Source organism: Myotis brandtii, unplaced genomic scaffold (assembly GCF_000412655.1).
Source record: "Myotis brandtii unplaced genomic scaffold, ASM41265v1 scaffold1163, whole genome shotgun sequence".
NCBI lineage: Eukaryota > Metazoa > Chordata > Mammalia > Chiroptera > Vespertilionidae > Myotis > Myotis brandtii.
The window spans coordinates 39,414-47,013 of record NW_005354025.1 but is presented as its reverse complement, the minus strand read 5'-3'; positions in this window follow the sequence as shown (position 1 = coordinate 47,013).

The window sequence follows — 7,600 nt, the reverse complement described above, 5'->3', positions numbered from 1 at the left end:
TGGGTTTAAAAAAAATTAAATAATGAAGAACATGATGGTGGTGCCAAAATAATTAAGACTTACTATTTAGGAGAATTTGATTTATTTTTGTGTATCTCTCTAGAAAACAGAATCAGGTCAAAGTTACTGAGAGGAAAACTTTGACTCAACATAGAGAAGAATGATCTAGCAGGAGAGTCAACCCAGAAAGGAATGTTAGACCCTAGAAAATGGATGAACTCCTGCTCACTATAAGTGCACACACAGGCTAGAGTAAGAAGAGTTCACTTTTATTTATTGGAGTTTGACCTAAATGTATACGGTCCTTTGAGTTTGAACATAATAATATCTTACCTAATAATAGATAAATGTGTAAATTGACTGTCCCTCTGCTACACTCACTAGCCAATCAGGAGAGTATGCACATTAACCCAACAAAGATGGTGGTTAATTTGCATATGGAGGTACAAAGCCGTGGAGGGAAGGCTGAAGGCTCCGGCCGGAGCAGCAAAGGCCTGGGTCCCGGGTGCTGGAGGAAAACCAGTGCCGGCAGCAAGGGGAAGGGAAGGCCTATTGCACGAATCTCTTCATGCAACAGGCTTCTAGTCTATTTATAAAAGCAGAGTATTATCCACAATAAAACACAATTATTATTTAAATGAATTTTGAAGTATATAATCAATAGTCAAATAGTGCATGTACTACAAATTATAATAAAACTAGAGGCCCGATGCATGAAATTCTGCAAGGGCTTGGGCCTTACAGCCCCAGCTGCCTCAGCCAAACCTCACACCCCCTCGCAGGCCTGGCTGGCCTTTGCAACCCGGCTGCCCCAGCCAGCCCTTGCAGCCCCCCGCAGCCCTGGCCAGCCCTCGCAGCCCCTTGCAGCCTCGCCTGGCCCTTGCAGCCCCAGCTTTGTCCGGAAGGTCTTTGGGACGTTCTGCTGTTTGGTCTAATTAGCATATTAGCTCTTTATTATATAGGATTAGAATGTAAGCTCCAATAAAACAAATGCTTGTCTGTTTTATGTATTGCTGTATAAATCCCCATTGCCCCTCAAAAATGTGTGGCATGTACTGTGTTCTCCATAAACATTTGCTCAATGAATTTTAAAAAATTCTATCAATAAAAACACATTTGACATTTTTAAATAACTCAGAATGGAATATAGTGCAATTGGAATTAGAAAAAAATCACTGATATGGGTCAAACAGTTGCTTTTTTCCAGTGGGCAGAGGGAAGGGACAGTGATGGGCGCGTGGCAGGGACCAGCAGTGGCAGAGGGGTGATGGGGAGGATGGGGCCAGCCACTCACCGTTCCCTGATTGGCCTGCCAGTCGCCTCCTGCAGAGGGAGGCCAGGCTGCAACTTTGGCCCACTCTAAGCCATCAGTTGGACATCCCTTGAGGGCTCCCAGACTGCGAGAAGGCAAAGGCCAGGCTGAGGGACCCCCTGAGTGCAAGAATTTCCATGCACTGGGCCTCTAGTTGCATAATAAAGAGTTCAAGGAAACAGTATGGAGGATGCTCAACAACTTGAGAATAGAATAGAGGAACTCAGAGAGCTCTGCAACAAAGAAATAGAAAATGTAATAAAAAAACCAGTGATAGCCCTAACCGGTTTGGCTCAGTGGATAGAGCATTGGCCTGTGGACTGAAAGGTCCCAGGTTCAATTCCGGTCAAGGGCATGTACCTTGGTTGCGAGCACATCCCAAGTAGGGGGTGTGCAGGAGGCAGCTGATCAATGTTTCTCTCTCATCGATGTTTCTAATTCTCTATCCCTCTCCCTTCCTCTCTGTAAAAAGTCAATAAAATATATTTTTAAAAAACCAGTGATAAAGAATATAATAACTGAAATGAAGAATGTATTAAAAGGAATTGACAATGGATTAGCTAATACAGAAGAACAGATTAGTGACCTGAAAGACAGAATAGCGAAATCACCCAACACAATAGCAAAATGAAAAAAAAATATACGTTTTTAAACGAGGATTGAGTAAGAGATCTCTGGGATAACATTAGACACCCTAACATTTGCATTGTAGGGATTCCAGAAGAAGAGAGAGAAAGGGACAGAAAGAATATTTGATGAAATAATGATTGAAAACTTTTCTAATTTGGGGTAGAAAACAGATATCCAGCTCCAGGAAGCACAGAGAAATTCAATAAGATGAATCCAATGTGGCCCATACCAAGACATATTCTAATTAAAATAGCAAAAGTTAAGGATAAAGAGACAGTCTAGAAGGCAGCAAGAATGAAACAGCAAGCAACATAAAAGGGAAACCCCATAACGCTATCAGCTGATTCCTCAGAAGCAACTTTACAGACCAGAAGGGAGTGGCAGGAATTACTTAAAGTGCTACAACCTTTATCTATTATCTGGCAAAGTTATTGTTCAGAATTGAAGGAGAGACAAAGAGTTTCTCAGACAAGCAAGAAATGTTAAAGGGTCTTTAATGCAGAAAAAAAATGGGCCATAATCAGAAATAAGAATATACAGGAAAGAAAAGAATCTTACTGGTAAAGGCAAATGTACAATAAACATTGAATCAACCACTTATAAATATAATATGGAGGTTAGAAGACAAAATAACAAAATTAGCTATAACTACAATAAATAATCAGGTGATGCATGAAACAAAAAGATGTAAAACATGTCAAAATGTGATCTAAGAATGAATTGAATTTAAATGCTTATCAGCTAAAAATGGACTGTTATAGATAGAGATGAATATAGAAGAAACTGTAACCATAAACCAAAACATAGAAAAATACATAAAAAATAAAGAGAAAGGAATCCAATCAAAACATTAAATAAAATAAATAATCAAGAGATCAAGAGAATGAAGGAATAAAGAAGAATAAAGCAACCAAAGAAATGAACAAAATAGCATTAAACACCTATCAATAATTACTTTAAATGTAAATTGACTAAATGCTCCAATCAAAAGGCATAGGGTGACAGAATGGATAAAAAACAAGACTCATCTGTATGCTGCCTACAAGACACTCATGTTAGAGCAAAAGACACACACATACCTGAAAGTGGAGCAATAGAAAAAGAGAGAAATAAAAAAAAGTTGGGGTAGCCAATACTCATAGGCAAAATAGACTTTAAAATAAAGAATGTAGAAAGAGACAAAGAAGAACATTACATAGTTTTAAAGGGATTAATCCAAGAAGAGGATATGACAGTTGTAAATATCTATGCAACCAACATAGGAGCACTCAAGTATATAAAGCAAATATTAATGGATATAAAGGTAAAAATTAATAGTTGGATTAAAAATACAATAGTTGAATTTTAATACTACTTAACTCAATGGAGAGACCATCCAGACAGAAAACTGATAAGGAAATAATGGCTTTAAATGCTACATTAGGTCAGTTTGACTTAATAGACATTTATAGAGCACTTCATCCAAAAACCGAAGATTACACAATTTTTCAAGTCCACATGAAACATTTTCCAGGTTAGAAACATATTAAGCCACAAAATAAGCCTCAGTACATTCAAGAAGATTGAAATTATTTCAAGCATATTTGACCACAATGGCATGAAACTAGAAATCAACTATAGGAAGAAAACTGGAAAAAATATAAATATGTGGAGATTAAACAGCAGGCTTCTAGACAACAAATGGATCAAAGAGGATATCAAACAGGAAATAAAAAACTACCTTGAGACAAATGAAAACACAATTTTACAAATTTATGGAATGCAGCAAAAGCAGTTATTAGAGGGAAGTTCATAGCTATACAGGCTTCCCACAAGAAACAGGAAAAATCCCAAATAAACAATCTAAGTTTACACCTAAAGGGACTAGAAAAAAGAGGAGCAAACAAAACCCAAAGTAAGTAAAAGGAATGAATTAATAGAGTGGAAATAAGCAAAATAGAGAATAGAAAATATCCATGGGAATAAGAGCTGGTTCTTTGAAAGGATAAATAAGCCTGAAGCAAGACTCATGAGGGGAGGACTCAGGGGCGGGGGGCAGGGAGGGTGAGAGATCAACCAAAGGACTTGTATGCATGCATATAAGCACAACCCATGAACACAGCCAGTAAGGGGGGTCATGTGTTGGGAGGAGGGGGAGAATGAGCAGGCAGAGGTCAATGGGGAAAAAAAGGATTCATATGTAATACTTTAAACAATAAAGAATTAAAAAAAATAATTGTAATAAAAATGATTTCACTGATATGTGGAATCTAATAAACAAAATAGAAACAGACTCATAGATACAGAGAACAGAGTGACAGCTGTCAGAGGGTAGAGAAGTAGGGGGACTGGGTGATTACCAGAGGGGAAGGGTGGTGGGAGCAGGTAGAAGAAGGTAAAGGGGTGATAAATGGTGATGAAAGGAGACTAGACTTTGGGTGGTCTAGGTGTAGCGCTTTCCAGGGATTGTGCTGCTGCCCTCTCTGATCCTATTTTTCACTAAACGCTGAAGGGCTTGTCCTCTGGATTCTATAATGGGATTGGTAAGAAACACATGACAAATTCAGTGCTACATATCCATTCCTAAGCCTTGAATTTTTAACTTATTCTTTTTTTAAAAAAGGTTCTTTATTGTTAAAAGTATCACATATGTCCCCCTTTCCCCCCCATTGATCCCCTCCAGCTTGCCCCCGACACCCCAAATCCCAGGCCTTCAGCACCCTATTGTCTGTGTCCATGAGTTATGTATATATGCATACAATGTCTTTGGTTGATTACCTCACACCCACTCACCCTTCCCCCAACTTTCCTCTGAGATTCTGCACTCTGTTCCCTGCTTCATGTCTCTGTATTATATCAAAGAAGTTGTGTCATTTCAGTTCCATTAAACATAATCCCCCACTGTTCTTGTTTTATGCAACCAAATGAGCAAACTATTAGTGTTTCCAACTCTCTCACGCAAGCATGTTGAATCCAGAACCTTGAGTGGGTATACCTGTATCATTACATTTGTGACCTTCTCTCTCTGGACCATCGCCCTCAGAATATATTCACACATGTATTTCATGTCCTTCTGTCAATATTATTCGGCTTTGTAATCCCACTTTCTGGGCATTGGTCCCTGGAAAATAGCTTGAGATATAGATAATAACACCTTCCAGTATTACTCATAATTGAAGACACACAACAACTTAACAGGTAGCTCAAGTAATTCACATCTGACCTAATTCCAGGCCTGACATTGACATTAAATGTGTGTTTTTTTTAAAGGATTTTAAATTAGTGGGGCAAATGTATATGCTAAAATGTTAAATGAAAAAAAGATACTGTATGTGTGTCTATGCATAATGTGATCACAATTCAAAATATGTGTGACAAAAGAGAAGCTTTCTAATTCCTGTAGCATGAAAACAGCCGATTAGTTCGGAATCTCTCCACATCTATTTCTAAAATCCATAGAAAGAAAGTAAGAGTAAACATCTAGAAACATTTTAATAAATGTTCCCAAGAAGGTATATACTAGAGCAGGGGTGGGGAACATCTGGTCTGTGGGCTGTATAAGGCCTGTGAAATCATTTGGTCTGGCCCTGCCAAGGCATTAGGGTGAGTTTGACCAAATATAGCAGGCAAATTTTTAAGTTGATAATTTTGTATGGCTTGAATGATATTATAAATATCCAAATGGCCCTTAGCAGAGGAAAGGTTCTCCACCCCTATACTAGAACATTCAGAACATCATTGTTTATAATAGTAAAAAATGGTACCAAACTCAACTTCTATCAACAGAATAGATTAATAATTGCAATGTATTCAATCAATGGAAATTTATAAAACAGTGGAAATGAATAAAATAGAGTTATAGCTGTGAGTGTAGTTGAAATGTAATATGGACCCTCAAAAAAACCTATATTATGGAAGAATACTGTATAATAGTTTTTATATAAATTTTAAAACATGCACACAATTTTGTATATTTTTGGAGTGCATTAAAAATTACATGGGAAATATAAACATCAAATGAGAGGGAGAATATGACTAGGACTAAGAATAGAGGTGGCTCTATTGCATGTAAAAATATTTTATCTCTGTGATATCATAGAAAGATAATTGGTCTTTGTCTCCAGTCCCTGGCATGGAGCTCCTAAATCCCTAGTAGTTCCCTGAGTGACAGTTTGACAGGAGTGTCTTTTGCTTTAATAAGGAGACTCTTGGCAGGTTCCTACCTAACTTCAGGATGGAGGCTGGTCATCAGAAAGACCAAACCTTGATCAGAAGCCTGGAACTATCAGCCCCACACCCCAAACTCCAGGGAGGTGAGATGGGTTGGAGATTGAGTTAATAACCGATCATGCCTATGTGATGAAACCTCCATAAAACCCCTAACCGATGGGGTTTAGATAACTATGAGTTGGTGACCATATCTCATGTGCTGGGAGAGGGGCACACCCTGCTCCAGGGGGACAAACCTCCTGCACTGTGACATTTCTAGACCTCTCCCCAAGTCCCTTTCGTCTGGCTGTTCCCACCTCTGTGTATCAGATAGCCTTTATCATCCTATGTAATAAAGAGCAAATATGTTAATTAGACTGAAGAGCAGAACAACCATCTGGACAAAACAACCATCTGGACAACCTTCCGGATGACCTTCCAGATGAAGCTGGGGCTGTGAGGGCCGACCGAGGCAGGCAGGGCTGCGAGGGCCGAGCCCCTTGCACGAATTTTATGCATCGGGCCTCTAGTAAACTGATAAATCTTAAGGCCATTCCTGAGTTGTGTGAGCCATTCTAGCAAATTATCAAACCCGAGGAGGGGAATGTCAGATTTATAGCCAGCTGGTCAGAAGTACAGATGGTTCAGGACTTGAGATTGGCATCTGAATTTGGGGCAGTTTGGTGAGACTGAGCCCTTTAACCCGTGGATCTGATGCTAACTCCTGGTAGATACTGTCAGAATTGGATTGAATTGTAAGGACACCAACTGGTATCTGACAAAGCTGGAGAACTGGTTGGTATGGAAAACACCCACATAACTGACTTCAGAGGTGTTATGAATAAAAGCAACCCTGAATCTCTTAAGCTAGCTAAGAATGGGATTTGGGCTATTTACCGGATTATTCTTTATACCTTTTATATGTTTGAAATATTTCTTCAAATGCTCTTTAAACAGTGTGGCTGGGGCATGGTATCTGATGTATGAAATAGTGCAGCACGGATTCAGAGGTGAGCAGAGTCCAGCAAGCTCACAGGTTTGTTGGCATGGAAAGGATCTGGGCTTTTACCCCAAGGCTAATGGGCAGTCATTCAGGGTTGTGGAGCAGTCTGACATTTTGCAAAGTGAATTCTAGGCACCTTGTGAAGAATGAATGGAGGGGGCATACGTGAAAGTTGGGAGACCACTTATGTATGGCCTTCCTGGGGGAGATAATTGTTGGGGTCCAACCCCAACAGGTCCAGGGGTTCCTCATAGCTGTGGACGGAGTCGGTGAAGAAGGAATGACACAGAGACAGCCTTCAGTTGATCAGCAGCCTAGCCAGGATCTCTAGCCAGGATCTCCAGCCAAGTTCTGGGTCAGGATCTCCAGCGAAGTTCTGGTCAGAATCTTTAGCCATGTTCTCTTGCTAGGTTCTCCAGCCAGGTTCTCCAGCCAGGTTCGATCACTAGGTTCTCTAGCCAGGTTCT